Here is a 19,752-nt window from a genome sequence, read left to right on the forward strand (position 1 = left end):
CATAATATTGTCACTTAGGACAGTGGTTTTCAAACTGTGTTCTGTGGAACCCTGGGGTTCCATAATAGGTCATCAGGGTTCTGAAAAGAGTTTAGGAGCAATGGCAGAGTGGGCTGGGAGGCAGCGTGCTGCCATTGCTAGGCTGCATAACCTGGCTCCATGTCCACTTACAAGGCTGACAAAAAGTCAGGGGTAGGGATTCCCCAGCAGAAGAAGTTACATGCCATACTGCACAAAAAGTCCTGGGTCTTACAGTGAACAGTGATTTGAATATGAGTCTATAGTATTCATTGTTGCAACCAATGGTATACTGAATTATAGTAACTGGAGTGACACATATAAGTCAAAAGAAAAGATTTTATCACCCTGTTCAGCACTTACAAGCAATGTTCCCTCTAAGGAGCAGGGGTCTATGAGCGCACCTCCTCGGTCTGTGAGCATGCCGCCTCAGTCTGGCATGGGACACTTACTGAAGGGAGCTGGGGGCTGGAGGCTGGAGCTGGGGTCTGAGGCCAGATGCTGAGGGCCGGAGGCTGGAGATGGGGGCCAGTGGCTGGAGGCTGGGGCTGGAGCCAGGGGCTGGGGCTGGAGGCAGGGGCTAGAGCCTGGACCCAGGGGTCAGGGGCTGGAGCTGGGGGCTGGGAACAGGGGCTGGAGCTGGGGGCCAGGGGCCAGGAGCTGGGGGCCAATGGCTGAAGCCGGGAGCCAGGGGCTGGAGCCGGGGGCCAGAGCTGGGAGCCGGGGGGCCAGGGGCTGGAGCTGGGAGCCAGGGGCTGGAGCCGGAGCCTGGTGCAGGATCCCCAGCTCTGGGGAAGTTCTCCACTCCCCTGCATAAGGGCCAGAGAGTGGAGCACTTCCCCAGAGCTGGCGGAGCCCATGCCAGCCCCCCACCCCAGCCTCCATCCCTGCCTTGCCTCACCTCAAGGTGGAGCTGCTGCCTGCCCCATTGAGACTCCACCAGCTCCATGACACTGCTCCACTCCCCGGCCCTGATGCCACATGACTCCTCACTCCCTGAGGCAATGCGGGGGATTCTCCACTGGGGCAGGCAGCGGCTCCTCCCTGAGGTGAGGCAAGGCAGGGATGGAGGCTGGGGCAGGGGGCTGGCATGGGCTCTGCCGGCTCTGGGGAAGTGCTCCACTCCCCGGTCCTGATGCAGGAGACCAGAGCACTTCCCCAGAGCTGGGGAGCCCGCACCAGGCTCCCGCCTCAGCCTCTCCTGGTGCATAGCCTTGAAAAGGCTGTGCGCAGCCACACTTTTACTTGTGCATGGCTGCGCACACACGCACCTTAAAGGGAACCTTGCTTACGAGGTCCTGGAATTATTGCATCCACTTTCAAGCACCTCACTTTAAGAAATATGGAGATAAATAGAAGAGGTCCAAAGGGGAGCAAGAACAATTATTTATCTAGAAAATATGTTTTTCAAGGAAAGTTTGAAAGAAGCTGGAGAAGAGCCTAGAGAAGAGAATAAATACTAAAGGGAGATTTGCTAACAAATACAAATGATTTTTGTTATAAAGATGGTGATGGACTCTTCCTTTTGTCCATAGAAGATGGAGCAAAAGGTAGCAGTCTTAAATTGTAACAAGGGAAATTTAGTTTGGATACTAGAAAGAACTTTCTAATTATGAGAGCACTGGGACACATAACCCAAAGAAGCTGTGGAATCTCTACCCTTTAAAGTTTTTAAGAGCTGGTTAAAAAAACACTTGTCCAGAATCATTTAGACAAGTATGACCCTGCTGTGGGTGGGAATTGTTAGCATCCTGATGTTTTTTCTAGCCCTATTTATGAATGCTTCTATATGAACAAACAAAACAACATACATTTTCTTTCCTACACAGTTCTGCCACAATATTACCCTGACTTAAATATATTCCTAAATATTTTCTCTCTGTAAATAAAAGAAGTATATTAACATGATAAAGAGAAATTGTGTCATTCAGTGTCAAAAACGTTAGACTGGGATTCAGGAGATCTGGGTTCTGCCCAGATGACCATGTGGAAGTCATTTTTCTTCTGCATCAACTATACCACAGCATCAGCTTTAGTTTTAAGGTGCAGTTTTAATAAAAACCACAATGTGCAGTAATTAAGGAGAGTCATTAGAGTCGGACATCTCTATATTAGTAATCTTGTGTTGATATACATTATTTATACCAAGGCTGTTGAAACAAAAAATAATGAATTTGTTTAATAAAGCTTTTACATTGCATGCCTGAACAATTTATTACATGACATCAGAGCGTAGGTGCATGTCCTACACTAGATACAAAAAATAAGCATACATACATGCATATGCCACTTTGCTCACTCCATGTTATTAAGGGCAAATTGCTTGTCCATGTCCAAGGGGGTAAGGATACAGTGAACAAGACAAGATTTTCTTTAGGCAAAATTTTTCATAAGGGATGTGAGGAATACTCAGGAATGAGGAATGTAGAAAAACAAAATTTTCTGAAAGTCATAAAGGATTACACTATTTAAAAATGTATTTATCTGGCTTTGTCATTAAGGTCAAGTCTATTTGCTGTAAACTATGTGCATTTGTGCTGGAAACATCTGTTCTTATCAAATTAGTTTTAAAAATATTTTTAAATAATGCAATGTATGCATGCCTTAAATATTGCTATATAACATTTTCCTGCTCTAACTACCCATTTCAGCAAACGCTTACTTCAGTAATCCTTACTGTGTGAGCAATACCATTGATTTTAATGATCTGCAGGACTGAGCCTATAGCACTGGACTTTGTACTGTATATAATGACTTGTCACATGGTATGTCATTATTTTGACTTTCCTGAACTGTTTTTGGCACACAGCTATTTTTGTCTCTGCAAGTTCTGGCACATATCAATACTTTTTCAAGGAACGAAAGGCTGTCTGAAGAAATTTATTGCACAGCCATATTTGTACCATAATAAAAAGCATGACTAGATCATGAACTAAAACAAGAGAAAGAAAGAAAAGAAAAACACATCAAAGTGTATATGCAACAAATAAATTATCCGCTCTTAGTGAGAAAGTATTACTTACAATCAGACTGCTCTTATATTGGAAAGTTAGTAATACTCAAGCATAAAACTAAACATTATATGGTCTTTTCCAAATGTAAGGTATGTATTCCACCTAAAAACCTCTTCCAGGTGCTGTCTTCAGAATGGGAGGAGAGAAAGGAGTGAAGCGAGTTTGTTCCAGTGATTTCCCAGCCAGCACTGGAGGGTGAGGAAAGTGGACTGTTTCCCCCCACCTTCGTGGGGGGGGCTCCCATCCACCTACGCCCCCACACTCCAAAGCAGGCTGGGGAAACCCCAGAATGGACCTCCCGCCCCTGCTTCCCTGCATCCTGAGAGATCATGGGAGGTTGGAGGTGGGGCCAGGGCTGGAGGACAGATGCTGCAGACACACAGCCACTCCCCCTGGATCATCTCCAAAGTGGAGGTTGCTCATCCATCCTCCCAATCCAGCAGCAAACATCTGTTGGGTCGGTAGGGCCACTCTAACTCATGGCACTTTCTGTGAAGTGCCATGAGTTAGATCACACTGCTGCACATCTATCAGTGCCCTTAATGCCCCAAATCTTTCCCAGCAGCTCTCCCACCTATACAGTTGGTCCAAAAAAAGATATTACAAAAAATCCTTACCACTCAGTAACTAAGGAAAGTTTTCTTTGGTAGATATTTTTAGCTGTTACCTAACCTTCAAAAGATTTCCCGTAAAAAAAAAAAATATTTTTTTAATAAAGAAAGACAATATCACATAGAAGTTTAAATGAATACATAACCTTGAAAATCAGGAAGTAAAAGCAGGCATAAGACTCTTTAGGAAAGAAGATGATGAGTGATGCAACGATTCTATAACAATTATTGAGCAAAATAGGATCAATTCATAAATCAATAGTAAATTTATATTCCACTGAATTTTAGTAGTAAATTCAATGATACTAACACTCAGAGTACCTCCTAGTCAGTCAGCAATCTAATAGCCGAAAGGCTTGGTTAAAAAAAAAAATCTATAAAACCCTGGAACCAGATGAATGAGCAGCTGTGAGACATGTTCAGAGGTCCAAGCCCTCACTTACCCTTTTGGAAGCAGCTGGTATACAAATAAAATATAATGAATGGGAGAAATGTCAATTCCTATGTAGTTGAGCCCCTGTAATCCAAATATGCATAATATTTGGTCTGACAAGCCCTGTGGGGCCATTGTACTTATTACAGTCCTGCAAACTAGAGGAAACACTCTGTGACAGTTCATTAGTGTCCCTTGTGTCATATAAGATAATTTAGGAAGCAAAAAATAGATCTTTCTTCAGTGTTTGCAAGTACTCTCTGGAATCAGCTCAGAAAATGTTTCATCTGACATGGCGATATTTTAGCTTTCTAAGCAGTATAGAGTCTTATAGTCTTGAATCATGAAGGAAAAGGAAAAGAACTTAAAGAAGTTCATTAAAATATAGTCTCAGTGGAATCCAGATGCAAAGTTGTTAAAAAAAAACCTACAGCAAACAGACAAAAGTAATTGTGGAGATAAAATGGAGCATGGATTGGGGCCCTCAGGAGCTATGCCAGTCCATCTACATTGCACATGTATGAGACTGGATGTGAGCCACTGGGTTTATTTCTTAACAGTGTGCCTCTTCTCACTCAGAATGCCATATAACTATACCTATAGTTAGGCCCTGATTTAAACTGTGATTTCATATTCTTTGTAAAAATCATGAAATCAAGTGATTTTCACAAAAAATGTGATTTGCAATTAAATGCCAGAATATGCCTGCTTAATGGGGAGTTCCCTAGCAAGCAGCCATAACATGGCATTTAGTTGCAACAAAAAAGCATTCTTCAGCCAGCACCAAAGCCTAGCAGTACAGGGGAGGGGGCAAGGGGTCACAAAAGGGACAGAGGAAGAAGAGCATTTGAGGATGGGAAGAGGAAGGGCTCCTTGGGGTGGGAAAACTGGGGCACAGTGGGTTGGGGGTGCCAGGGGCTGCCTTAGCATATGGCCCTGGCACCAGGTAGGAGAGGGGCTATTTGCTTCTCCAGGCTGGAAATTTGAGGCACCAGGGGTGGGGGTGGGGGAAGAGAAAGCATGCATGGAGGAGCAAACAACCCCTCTCTGATCTGGTGCCATGGCTATCTACCAAGGCAGCCGCCAAGTGCCCCAAACCTCCATGTTTGCTTCCCAACTGGAGGAACAAACAGCCCCTTCCATAACCAGAACTAGGGCTTTTTGCCTAAGGCAGCCAGTGGCTTCAAATCTGTGGGTTTTTCAGCAGACTTTGCTTCTTCAATGAAACCTGGCCTTAAGCATGTCCCCTCAGACAGTCAGGGAGCATGGTGGAGGCCCCATGATCTTGGTGTGAAAATGGTGGCCCCCATCATGATCAGACCACAATATTAATTAGCTGGGCCTATGATTTAAACCAGGCTCCACCTATAGCATCTTGGCTGTCCAGTTATAGAATTTCTTCTGTTTTTCCTAAAGCTGTTATATTGTGGTATGAGCTCCCCAAGGTATTAAATGCCATAGCAGTGCAAATAGAGAAAGAAGAGTTGCTCTCTACATCATACACACTGTCAGCAGTGCAGGATAGTGGTATGTCTGTGTTATATTTCTCTGTTCAAAAGAGAAAGAAATAGGGTTCATCTTTCTTGCAAACACATTGATTTTATCATGTGAATAGCGCTATCAGCTATTCCATTAGATTGCAGGTGTCCAAGACTGAATTGAGTGAACTTCATTCCCTAAGTTCTCACAAACAGGGTTTGAGTTATGGGGGAGCTTGGGAGGAGGGGAGCTGAGCCCCCCCTATAAGAAACAAAAGCCCCCTTGTAAGATTTGAAAATCATAATCTGGGGGGTCTCCAATTTTATTAGGGCATTGTAATGGGCAGCCCAATTTTACTTTTTTTTGCAGGCCCCCGCACTGAGTCAAAGTTTAATTCAAACCCTGCTTACAAAGGCCCTTAATTCTCTGCTGGCATTTGAGAACCAGTGATTTACTCATTTTAATTTGGAAAGGTAATCCACTGGGAGAAAATGTAAGTAAGTGTCTGCAAAGCTCAAAATATCTATAGCCTTGTGTCATGGCAGATCATGGGCCTCATGTGATCCTAAAGGTTCCTGAAATACTTGACAACTATCTCAAAGGGGTTTGTTTTGTTTTCATGTTTAGCTGTCTGGCTAAACTTTTGGCCTCCTAAGCCTAATGTGGAGCAAATAAGTTTTTAAATATTTCCTTCCTTTCATTGCTAGGAATAATTATTTTGTCACCCGCATTCAACAAATTTATAGTAATTAAACTGCATCTTTAACACCTAATACAGCTGCAATCCAGCAACTGTTTTCTGCATAGCCAGCCCTCATATACAATCTTGCAAATATCTGTGTGTCCTTCAGTTTGCTAAACAAATCCGTACAGACTGTATAGGCTACCTTTTTATCAGTTATTTCATCATCTCATTCTGTTATGCGTTCCACTTCTGCTCTCAGTAACATGACTGCCATTATTATTTCCTTACAGGAAGTATGTCTGCCTTCAAGATCATATTTTTGCAGTTATAGTAATATAAGCTGTAGCTCTGAATGTACTTTCCCAAAAGATTTATTGCATCAAGTGGTTTATGATCCATCTGTATTTCAACCTATACTCTGCACACACACAGATACAATTTATTTGTGATAAACACAAGAGCCAGTAGTTCCTTCTTATTTGGGCATAATATTGTTTAGTTCCTGTCCAAGTTTATGATCCTGTGATACCAATGCCTTTGTCTTGTAGTAGACAAGTTTCTATACTAGCATTGGATGAATCTATCTCAATGGTGACTGGTTTGTTCAGACCATAGACTTTGAGTACAGATACTTTCAGTGGTTTCTGTGCCTTGCCACATCCCAGTGATCCTTCCAACGTTATAGTATCATGTCACAATTGTCCCTGCAGAACAAATAAGTTTCCCCTGTGATATTTCTTGCCACAAATAAGCATTCTTAGGAACATCTGATAGGCCCTTTTCTCCACTTTTTTGTGAAGTGGGGATATTATGTTGGGTACAGTTTCATTTTTCCTGTTATCATGAGGGCTGCCTTATGATGAGCATACATACCTCATCTATTTGACTTTTTACCAAAAAAACTAAATATTAATTGGACTAAATTTAATTTAATAGTTTCTGCTTGGGCTCTTTATCAGTTCTACTTTTGGATAGGAGAAGGGCAAATAGTCACAGAGCTGAGGCACAAAAGGAAGTGAGAGTTTACAAATACTGAGAATCACATGCTCAGAGATAAACTTACAAACTTATGTTTGGTGTCACTGATAAAGGAGAAAAAGAAAGGTTGAAGAAGGAACCTGCTTTGGCCTTGCAAAAAGTAACTGATACTGGTAGAGCATTATACACCATGACCAATGAAATAAAGATTGTGTCTGGGCTGCACAGTGATAAGGATCTTGCACAAAAGAATGCTCAAAACCACTTGGGAGACCCAGACATGGAAAAGTCTAAACAAAATGAATACAATGACACTCACATACTGTACAGGCATTGTCACACACAGAGGGGAAAAGGCATATCAGATGTTCCTGAGAATGGTTGCATGACACATCACAGGGGAAACTTATTTGTTCTTTAGGAACAATTGTGACATGATACTATAACTTGGCAAGGATCATGGGAATGTGGCAAGGTACAGAACCACAGCAAGTATCTATACTCAAAGCCTATGGTCTGAACAAGCCAGTCACCACTGACATAGATGCATCCAATGCCAGTTGAAATGCAACATATTGCCAGGATTACAATAGTACTTTGCTAAGATGTTGTCTAAGGTGGAGGCATTCTCAGTTGACTTCTGTGATAGTGCTCCTCTCCCACAGTGGGTGCTGACATGGCTACATTTAAGACCTTTGCTTTCTTATTTTATCCCAAGGATTCCATATAGTTGTGCAAACATGGTTTAGAGCTCTTCTACTTCTCAGGCAGATTGCAAAGTCAACACAAGGTTGGGAGCTGCTTGTAACACTGAACATTCTGATTTTTTTAACAATGTTCTCTAGTTTAGCTATTTCCTGTGGTTCCACTTGTCTCACTCCACACTATCCCAGATAAAATGGACATTTATTTTGTCAGGCAGACTGTATTTAGTTCTGACAACCATGCCATGCTTTCTAACTGCTGTTTCTCCGATATATCAGGAACCTAGAGTAAGACCAAAGTTATAAAGGTTTATCTCTATTCAGATGAGACCAGGAACAATAATGGCTTCTCCAAATACCCTGGTTCTAAAGATGCTGAGGGCCTTGTCACACATTGCATTTTGAGTTATTCAAATGTTCACCTGTATTAATGCTAGCTCGAGTTTGGAGCAGTCACACATTCAAACTAGTGGGGGCTTGAGGATTGAAAGGTAAGAGTCCCCCATCTCTCCTCCCCTCCCATTGCAGGCTTTCCCCCTTCACCCTGCCCTGCCCCTCCTGCCCCTGGGGCTCTTCCCCTGCCCCCCCAGCCCTAGCAGCTCATCTGCCCTCCCCCACCGCACGTCTCCAGCTTCCTTGTGGCCTCCCACCCAGCCTAGAGAGCATGACGGTGGCAGCAGTGGCCAGGCAGACTGGTCCCCCTTCCCTGTCTGCTCCTCCAGGACAGCACCAGCAGGCAAAAGTAAGCAGGGGGCAGAAAAGGAATTGGGATCTGGACAGTGGATCCAATCCAGGGGAGTGAGGTTGAAAGCAGTGGGCCAATCTGGGCTGGTGGCTTCCTCCCTGCCCCTCAGGGCTCCCCAACTGTTCCCCCCGACATGGCTGGGGTTCCCCGCTGCCCCCTACCAGCTTGCTTTTGGATGCTGGTGCTGCCCCAGGGGAACAGGCAGGGAAGGGTAGCCCACCTGCATGTCTGCCACCACTGCTGCTACTGGGCTGCTGAAGGTTAATATAACTTTCTAGAATCATATCCAGGCTGGATCTTAACAATTGCCCTAGTATGTATGTTGGACCTACTTATACTTGCTCTGTTGCCCTACTTATACTTGCTCTGTCCCTGACCTTGATCCTGCCCAATCCTGACGAGTGAGAGGAACAAAGAATATATCCCCTGGCTCCTTGAGGCAGGGAAAATGGAGTCCCTGGTGCTGCAGAACTGCCCCCCAAAAAACTGAAGCCTGCAGTGCTGAAAATGAGGGCCTTTGGCCTTAAAGGGACAGTGCAAGAAAAATTCAATAAAACACAACACCCCTTCACCCTAGACAAAATAGTCAGCCAACCATTTGGGAGTGCTCCACTTCTGCTGCAGTCTTTCTGTCGAGCCTGACTCAGTGAGGGGTTCAGCAAATGAAGGCCCTCTCAGCCTATCTGGAGAATCAACAGTGATACTTCCTTCTGACAGTGATGAGAAAGGGTTGGAAACAGGTAGGAACTTCCCCAATGACTCCATGTCTGTTAGTGGTGGATTGGTGCCTGGAGATTGTGTAGGTGTAGGGCTATCAGTACAAGAACACCCATGCAGCTGGTCCACATGACATCTCCAAACTTGTCTGTCATCAGTCTGGACTGTACATAATACAGGTCCTGCGATGCTTATAATTTTAGATTGAACCCACTGTGGGCCTGTCCCATAGGCAAACACAATCTCTTGTGGAATGAAAAACATAAGGTACCAGATGCCAGAGCAGAGTCCAACTCTTTCTTTCCCGAACTGCATGTCTTTCACAAGGTCTGGGTTATCATGGTCAAGGCATGTCTTGAGAGGATGACTCATAAGAAGCTCTGATGGGCTGGACTCTGTTGTAGGGCAAGGACTTACATATACAATCAGGTATTTATTACAATACAATCAGGTATTTGTAGTGGGAAGCAGCTCAATGCATCAGCATTTGCAATTGTTTTCCCAGGTTTGTACACTAGGGTATAGTCATATGTATTTAGCATGATGCTCGAACATTGCATACGGGGAGACAGAATAGGAAGAGTTGGTTTGTCCATAGTAAAAATTCCAAGGAGGAGTTTGTGGTCTGCTCAGATTTTGAATCTGTGGCCATAAACATATTTGTGAATTTTTTTTTTATTCCTGCAATGATTACCAATGCTTCTTTATCAAGCTGTGCATAGTTCCTCTTGGTTGAAGTCATTGTTATTGAGTAAAAAGCAATGGGTGTATCCTGTCTGCATTTTGGTATAGGGGCATCATGTATTGCTTTTACTTTGTCTTCAACTGGGTGAATGCCATAAGCATCAATTTGATATCCCAGAAAGTTGGTACTGGACACTCCTAGTTGACATTTCTCTCATTTTACTCTTTTACCTGCTTTATTGAATCTCTGTTAAACTTCTCTGAGTCTCTCAGTGAGTTTCTCTTGAGACAGCCCCGTGATCACCACATCATCTAAGTATGGAACAACCCCAGGAATTCGTGCTAGCATTTTCTCCATGAAATGCTGGAAAAATTCTGGTGCCACAGAAATTCCAAACTGGAGGCGCTTGACACGGAATGCTCCCCGGTGTGTAATTATTGTTTGGGCTTCAGCAGTCTTGTCATACACTATAAGCTGCTGATAAGCTTGAGCAAGGTCAAGTTTGGCAAAACCCTTCCCTCCTGCAAGAGCAGACAGTAACTGGTTAATGGCAGGCACTGGGTGCAGGTCCTGCTTAAGTGCTTTATTAACAGTGAACTTGTAATCCCCACAGATACGAACACTGCCATTAGGTTTTAAAACAGGAACAACTGGTGTGGCCCAGCTTGTATGTATGACTGGCTCAAAGACTCCTTGCATGATAAGCTGATCTAAGTCTGTATCAATTTTCGGCTGCAGTGCGAAAGATACATTCCAGGTCTTTATACCAATAGTGGCTATTGGAGGATCCATTTTGAACGTCACAGGTGGATCTGAGTACGTTCCTAATTCCTCAGAGACTACCTGGAAAAACTCCCTTGCAAGCTTTTCCAGACCTTCTGTGCAGAGACTGTGTACACCTTGAATACTGATTCCCAATGGTGAGAACCAATTTCTTTCCAGAAGGCTTTTATGGAAACCCTTAGTGACAATGAGGGGTAGATGCTGCCTAACATATCTTTACTAGGCATCTACACTGCAACAACCCAAAGTTTCCACAGTCTGTCCATTGTGATCACACAGGCAACGCTCAGATTTCAATAACTTGGGGAGAGGATGCTGAAACAACTAGAAGAATGTGTATTCATCTATGAGGGACACTCCTGAACCTGAATCCACTTCCATGTTGCACTTCTGTCCATTTATTAATACAGTTGCAATTATCTCAGAACCTTTAGTTCCAACAACACCAACATTTTGAATCAAATATAGCTTTTGTACCTCACATTCTGGGGAGGACTCTAACCTGTGAGTGGTTTGGGAGTGAATAGATTTGCCACAGTCTTTTTGCCTCCCAGAACTGGGCTTTGAGTGGCAAAACCTCTCTATGTGGCCCCTTTTTCTTGCAGGAATCACACTCCACATTTCTAAACCTGAAATCCCTTTGTCTATGTTGGCTGCCACAACTCAAGTCTGTGAATTAATTGGCTTATGGGATGCTGCTGGTGAGGGTATAATCTGCTGAATTTGCTGGTGATGATATGATTCTTGACCTTTTTGGAGTATGTGGACATTGCTGGATAACACTTGGCAAATTTCTCTCACATTATGGGATACTGCTTCAGCTGCCAAGGCTTTTTCTTGTGCAGTAGCCAAGGTCAAATTTGGTTCAGAGAGCAGGCAGACTTGGATTGCTTCATCTTGAACCCCACAGATAAGACGGTCATGAAGCAGGCCATCCAGGAGATCACCACACTCACAAAATTTGGCAAGGCAACAGAGCTCAGTTAGATAATCTGCTATGCCTTCATTGGCCTTTTGGTCCTGTTTAAAAAAATGAAACCTCTGCAGGGTAACAGATGGCCTTGGGCAAAAATGTGCCTTTAGCAGAGTAATTAGTTCAGCATAAGACTTAGTGTTTGGTAAGGCAGGTGCTGTGAGGGAAATAACAATGGCAAATGTTTTGGCACCACAGCCTGTCAGGAGGATTGCACGCTTTTGTTCTGGGTTTTCCACTTTGTTGGCTTCCCAGTAATAGGATAGCATAAGAGTCCCAATAAGCCATCTGGCTCATAACAAATTCTTCTATATGACCCAATGTAGCCTTTTAAAGTAACATCAGCCATAATAGATTGGGGGGGGGGGGGTCACAACCCAATGATTTTAGTGCCTCGGCATGGTGGAATTTTCCCGCCACATGAGAGTCTCTGTGCACAGCAAAAGTTTTCTGTTGCAACAGAAAACTCTGGTGCAAGAGAGTTCCCGCCATTCGTATGCAAATTTGTGTCCCACTATTGGCCAGTTCTAAATTATTCCTACGTGGCGGCTAGCGATTGGCTTGTTAGCCGTATAAAATTCTGTGCGACTTCCGCCCAAGTCGGAGAACTTTGAGCACGCTGCAGAGTGACTTTGAAGATTCCTGACTCGTGGCTGAGCTGATCGATAGCCTGATCAACTATTGATTTGTCTCCCCGTCGCTGAGCGCCATCCCTCGACGTACCCTTTCCCTGCCGGCCTGGTTTGTGTATGGATTCGCTGGCCTGAGCCTTGCCAGCTGGAGCAACTCGTGTAGTTGTTTAAGTGACCGGACCACGTGCGTCGCGGCTACTAGCGGCGTAAGTAAAGCTTTTTTGCAACCAATACGCTTTGTCTGCCTCTCCATTCACCAGCCCGCCCAACAACCGAGTAATTTCTAGATCACCTCAAGTTGGCCCCGGCCGTCTGAGACACCCTAAACACCAGATAGTCTACCTCTGCTGCCAGGAACTCCAGGAATTGATGACCAAATTGTGCTGGAAGATCTGCCCCCTCAAATGTGTATGCCCCAACACTTGGACTGTTAGGGCTCAAACCAGGAAGCAGGGCTGGGTTGTAATCCCCCTGACTCAGAAATCATTTGAACCCAAATTTCTCCCAGCCTAGTACTCTTAACAGTCTTGCCCACAAGTTAGGCATAATGGAGTCTCTCTCTCCATAGCTTCTTTTGAAGCTGAGCCACTGCCTTTTGCATTTCATAGTCTGGATAAAATGAATGGAGAGACGGGCAGTGAGGGAGGGTTTTGCCTCACTGGAAATCAAGGCTGTGGAGTAGAACCTAGGTCCTGTTCTTTTCCAGAGCAACAACTGTATCACAGTGCCATACACACTTCAGCTTGCACTTGTTTTTCTGGCCCTATATGTCTCCCTCTAAGCTGACTAGTGAACCAGCTTCAAAAAGGGTGCTGGGGAGGATGCTGCTCTGGTCTGGTGGGTAGAGCAATATGTGGTGGAAAGCAAAAGATATAGGTTCAAACCACATAAAAGTGAGAGAGGGGCCTAGGTGATTCACTTTCTGGAAGTTTCCTAACCATTAGAAAAATGGCACTCAATCTTTTGGCCCTGGTAGTCAGATGTGGGGTGGGCCCATGAACTGGACAGAACCTGTATGCTAGGATCAGCTCTGGGGGCCCCATGCTACCTCAACCCAGTCCTATGCACTAGGATCAGGCTCCAGGGACCCCAGTATGACCTATGCCTTGGCCTACGTACTGGTATCGGGTTCTGGGGGCCCCATGTCTCTTTCACCCAGTCCCATACACTGGAATCAGTCTCTAGGGTTCCCACACCAGCTCCACCCAGTCCCATATGGTGTGATCAGGACCCCGGGGTTCTGTGCTAACCCCACAATACCCCTGCACACCAGGATTGGTTCCCACACCACCCTAACACGAGGAGCCCTGCAGGCTGGATGACAGTGCCAGGGGTTGAACCTGGACCACAGGCCTTGGGTTGAGCATTCCTGCATTAAGATATTGAGGCTAAAATATAAGAGGGTTCTGTTCCTCTCCAACCACTGCTTTTTCCCAGACTTGAACTCAGGTATGCATGTACATGGCCCCGTGCATTTTTGTTCAGAGTATAGCTAAAGCCATGCATGCTTAGAGAATCATAGAGAATTAGGACTGGAAGGGACCTCCATAGATCATCTAGTCTAACTCACTGCCTGAGGCAGGATCATCCCTATCCAAACTATCCTATACAAATCTATAATCTAACCTCTTAATTAATCTACACAGTCAACCCTGACAGAACACAGGACAACAACCTAACCCGCCACGGACAAAGTAGGGGGACCATGGATACATGCTCAGTCTTGTATGTCCACAATGCAGAAACAAAGCCAAAAATGGCCAGACACACAGCTATAAAATGCCAGTCAGTCACATAAAGGGAAACAGAATACTACTGTAAGTGAATATTAGTAGTTCTTTCTGTGCATTTAAAACTAGACAATTTGAAATAAAAAATAAGGCATAATTTAACAGGAAAGGTTGATTAATCATTGGAACAAACTACCAAGGGAATTGCAAAACTGCATATCTCAAAGTCTTCAATATAATAGAAAAATATATTTTTTTCCTGAAGATATATTTTAGCTGAATACAAGTTAGTTTTTGGTCCAGTAATTTGTATGGTTTAATATAGGAGTACTGGGATGAAATGGAATGTAGTGGAATGCAATCCCAACTGGGTGAATAAAGAATAACCTGACTAAATAATTGGGTTTGGTTTTGACATTTTCCAGTTTTTTTTCCAATAAAAATACCTGAAAAGTGATCACGTTGAGCCTAATCTTTATAATTATTAGATTTGAGTTATTTAATCCTTTATTCTTCTTTAGGGGTCAATTCTTACACATACATGTTATTTTAAAATAATAAGAAGTTGAAACAAAACATTCTGTAATTTTCAAAATAAAGCATATAATTTGAGAAATTTCAAAATGAAATATCTTGACATTTTTTATTATTACCTCCATTTTTTTCCAAAATAACTTGCCAACCTTGACATGAATTTGTAGATCATTCTGGTTCCTATCTAATATTCATCTTTCAAACAATTTACCATTCATCAATGGAGATGACAAGAGAACAAATTCTAATGCATCATGGCTGCTTCCTACCTTAAATTCTAAGAAAGAAAGGTCTGAAACATGAATATGTTTTCTATTTTATTTCAGAGGTACAGGGACTAATGTGTTACACAAACTCACAAGTTTTGGTTTTGACCCCCTGTACCTGACAAAGAAAAAGACAAGCAGCACATGGTTAATACACAGATTTTGAAACATACTTGTGGCTTTCTGAGAAGGCTTGACAGTTTTTGATGACAATCTGAAATTTGAGAAGTATTGTCTGAGCTGAGACAGATGATCTAAGTGGGCTTAGTCACTGTTGGTAAGTACCTCAATTTGTGCTAGTAGATTGATGATTGACTTTTTTTGGAATGCAGAGGTGGGGAAAAAATCTATCAGAAGCGATTGAAGCAACTGACACAAAGGACAAAAAGGCAATAAATAACCTATTAGAACTACTTTTAGTCAGACATTATGCTCCTGGAATATCTTGATCTACTTGAACCAGATAGAAGGAAAGAATAAAGGTTTAAAAAACACTGTTTGAAAGGGATTAAAGAAAAAAGGAGAGAGAGAGAGAATGATTCCAAGTCAAAAATCAGTAATTAGAACTGTTGAGTTTCTCCTGACATTCATGTGCCACAGTTACTGGTGAGTTACAAAAACCTAGACCTAGGTATTGTTAGAATGTGAAGGAAGCAGGAATTCCACATCTATATATTTATATTAATATTGTATTTAAACAGCCAAATGCATGCTACCTTATGCACATGATTGTGAAAACAAATGGGTTTTCTCTTCTTCCAACTGGGCGGATCCTGAAAAGGTCACTAGCATTTACACGTTATACTGAGTACACAGTTTTTTTCTATTTATATATGTTCTGCTTCTCTGAAGGCTTCGTTTAAAAGTATTTCTTTCTATGAACACTGCAAGCTGAACATTCAAATGCCTTCAATTCCTGCACTACTTTTATTTTTGTAAATAGTCTTGTAGGAAGTGCTCCTATCTTCAAACAACATCTTATTTCAGGCATTCTCATCCTTACTTAAGAGCAAAACATGTCACTCTTTTGATGCTTAAACTCTTTTCATCTTGGGGGCCAGAGAGCTGGGTTATTGCTTGTCTAGAAATTAAAAAATCTAGCAGAAAAGGTAATCTCCAAGAACGACCATTTGATCTGTTAAATTATCAGCATTCTCCTAGCACTAGTGAGACACTAATAGACTCATTTTAATGGTCTCTGAAGAACAAGTTAATTAAGAAATAAATTCATATTTGCTACTAAATATATTACAAAACATCATGAGACTTCTTAGAAAATAATTTTGTGTGTTCATAGAACATTTGATTTTGTAATAACTACCACTGTAAAAGATCCAGATGCTAATTCAGTTTTTACAGTCAATTACTTACCACTAACTCATTTTTTTATTGACCGCTGTTCTAAATCTCAACTAAATTAGTTCCCTCCTATAATTTCAGGCATAATTCACAGGAAATAAATATGGCTAAGGCATCAGAATATTTGACTATCTTGAAATATATGGCTGTCTTGAAAGATGTATTTCCAACTAGGTGCTGGCAATACAACATCCACATCAAAGTTGTGAAATTCCATCATGATGTTCCATTTATGATCAGAGAGCATGAAAGACAAATGCCCATTAAACTCCTATTGAATGGAACCATTAGGGGAAAGAAAGTAACAGGAGGGTTTGAAAAAAGTACTAATTAATAAAAATTATGTGCTTCCCTTCTCCATACTTGTAATTCTATCTCATCATTCTTCTTTCTTTTTTTTTTTACTTTTAATGTTACCTGTTTGATACTGTTTCACCAAAGTGTCTAATAAAATTGCTTGAGACAAGCCATAGGAACATTCAATAGACAGTAGACTTCTTATTGAATTCACTGGCAAAATTTTATCATTACTTCTTACCTCTCAAGGTTGCATTCTTCTCATGCTTTTCTGGTAAAATCTCCACTGTTGGTTTGTTGACATATCTGCTGATTAAAATATTCATCGAAATATTCAACTACCCTTAATTAATTTAACTTTCTTCACCAGGTAGTTCAGCTGAAGCCTAAAACCTTGTTTATGGACAACTCTCAAAATAGTTTAAAGGACAACCTTGCAGACCAGATTCTCATATGGAATAAATCAGTCTAACTCCATGAAGTCCTGTCATTCATATCTGAAATCATAAATACTTTCTTTCAGAAATGTTTTGGTACAATGTACACTAACTTAATGCTAAATTATTCCAGCACCAGCAAGAAGTAAGGCATATGAAGACAAGTGATCAATGCACTTTTCAAGCATAACAGCACAAAGTCATTTTACACACTGTAAGTGACTTTAATTACGTGAACAGTGCCAGGTTTGGAGTTTGCTTATGATTCAGGGATACTCATTGCAGATAAAAAGACACAGCTGGTGTGCTGAAAGCTAAATATGGACAAATTTGGTGGCTTAAGAAGTTCTAAAGGTTTTACTTTTGATACGATGTCTATGCTGCTGTGAATCCACATTCATATTTAACACCCCTGAGTTTCCTTCATATATCTTATCTTAATATGTTAAAAAGCACTTTAAATTGCAAAAGGAAATAACACCTAACAGGGAACAGCTGACAAAAACTACCAACTTTCCCATTTCACAACAACTTGTATTCTTGACAAGTCATAGGAGCAAAGCTAGGAAAGAAAACCACCTCTGCCAGCCCAGCTGTCTCAGTCACTGGAGTTGGCCCAGGGCCTGATACCACTGCTGTATAGGGCACAATCCCTGGTTGTTACATCTCTAAAGACAGTAATGTTTCACACTTCAGACAAAGATATTTTCTATAGTCATAGTGAAAGCATTAATTTCCCCTGCAAAATTATTTTTACTTTAAAGATTTTATTTTTAGCTCTGGGTTCACAACTAAACCACTCTTGGATCCACTAACATAATTTTTGAAAGGTTAAGATTCATTAAAGCTATACAGATATTTTTGTGATCAATAAAGTGAGATCAACTGCCTTCAGTACTAAAAATAAATGCAACCATCTAACTACAACTTGCAATACTCTCCATGTTTACTGTGCTTTCATGTTTCCTGAAGTTTTGCCATATTCTTATACACCTCTAATAATGAAACTAACAGGGCAATCATAGCAATCACTTTTTTATTATTTATTTACATGTGTAGGTATGATTTAAAAAAAATAGTTCTTATCAATAGGGGTGTACCGATAAAGATTTTTTGAACTGATACCGATGGCTGATTACTAACAAGCCGTATTGGCCAATACCGATCCAATTGCCAATATGCAGCCTGGCAGCTCGGAGACCAGCATCCAGCTGATAAGTCTGTAACAGACTGCCAATGTGGGCTCACCAGATGGGCTTGAGATACTTACCCTGGGCTAGAAACAGTGCCGGTGAACTCTGAGCGACCCCAAGGGTGGATCTGTGGAGCCCTGCCCTGTGGAAAAGGAGAAGCCAATCGAAAGAAGGGATTTCAATCCCCTCATTCACATGGAAGGGGGATGGCTGGAGTTGGGGGCCCGCCACCCTGAGCCCTGGTTGGCTGGTTTGCAAGCCAGGGAGGGACTGCCAGAAGGGATAAAAGCAGCAGCTGAACTGGCGTGTGGTGACTCCGGGGAACGACGCAGGAGGCCTAAGAAGAGCTGGTGTGAGCTGACCCAGCAGAGGGAACAGAGCGACCCCTCTGAAGAGCCTTGAAGGCCCTGGGAGAAGAAGGCAGCAGCAGTCAGCTCTGCCTCCAGCCCTGTAGCAGAGAGGGAGCAGAGGCCAGGGCTTGGGGCAGAGAGCTGGTGCACCAAGGCCCCATTGCAGTGTGCTGGACGTGCCAGGGATCCCGGAGGCTAGGGGTGGCAGTCAGACCCCACTCCACTGCGGAGAAGAAGCAGTGGCCAGGAGTGCAGGCGGCATCCTTATCTGGAGCAGGGAGCTGGTCCGGTGAGTTGAGGAAATGTCTCACCTTCCTTGGAGAAGCAGGACAGCAGCAAGCAAAGCATTGGGATCCTGAGGAGCAGCACAGCACCAGGATGAGGCTCTCTGGGAGCTCGGGACACAGGCCAGCACTTGGAGCAGGACTGGTGACCCGCGAAGTGTGTGGGGTGCCCAGCCAGCCATCTAGAGCAGGGACTTAGAGCAACAAACCCTGGGAGCTGCCTATGCTGCTGACCCTCTGCCACTGACTCCCTCAGAGGGGACTCAGTCCTGTCCCTTATTCTGCAGCTGATTGTCATCAGATAGAGTCCCTGAGCTTTGTGCTTGGGTCATGCTGATTGCTGCAGGAGCCTACTCTGTTGCTTGTTGCTTCCCTTTTTGATTGCCATGGAGGGTCACCCTTCAGCCTCTTCGGGGGGCTGGGGTTTGATACAATTTGATTGCTGCAGACCAGAAGAGCTTAACCTGTTGCAGTCTGTCACTTATTGGGAAGCCTGTTGGAGCTGCTGGGAGTGACTACCTTGCTTCCTTGTGGTAGCATCTCAGCAGTGACTGAAAGCTGCCAGTTACTCTACCTGTGATTCTTGAGTCAAAGGTTGACTAATGCATTCTGATTTGTTTTGTGATTCTGGTTATGCCATTTTAGTTCACTTGTAAATAACCTTTCCTATTATTCTTGTTTTGTAAATAAAGTGTAAATAGTTAAATCAGTTAAGTGCTAAACCTTCTTGGGACCATGGGCTGCTCTGTGGGTAGCAAGGGCCAGCTGGAAAGTAAATTGGTGCTGGCCAGAAATGCTGCCCCACTCTCACCACACCATCCCTGATATTGGGCAGGGGTGGCAAC

At 43.0% G+C, this 19,752-nt stretch overlaps 1 pseudogene; it reads right to left on the reverse strand.

Moving 5' to 3' along the window:
• Positions 1–9,809: 9,809 nt before the first annotated feature.
• On the reverse strand, positions 9,810–16,969 carry LOC102575649 (uncharacterized protein K02A2.6-like; annotated as a pseudogene).
• Between the last annotated feature and the right edge of the window lie 2,783 nt (positions 16,970–19,752).

The sequence above is a fragment of the Alligator mississippiensis genome, chromosome 1 (genome assembly GCF_030867095.1).
Source record: "Alligator mississippiensis isolate rAllMis1 chromosome 1, rAllMis1, whole genome shotgun sequence".
NCBI classification, from domain to species: domain Eukaryota; kingdom Metazoa; phylum Chordata; order Crocodylia; family Alligatoridae; genus Alligator; species Alligator mississippiensis.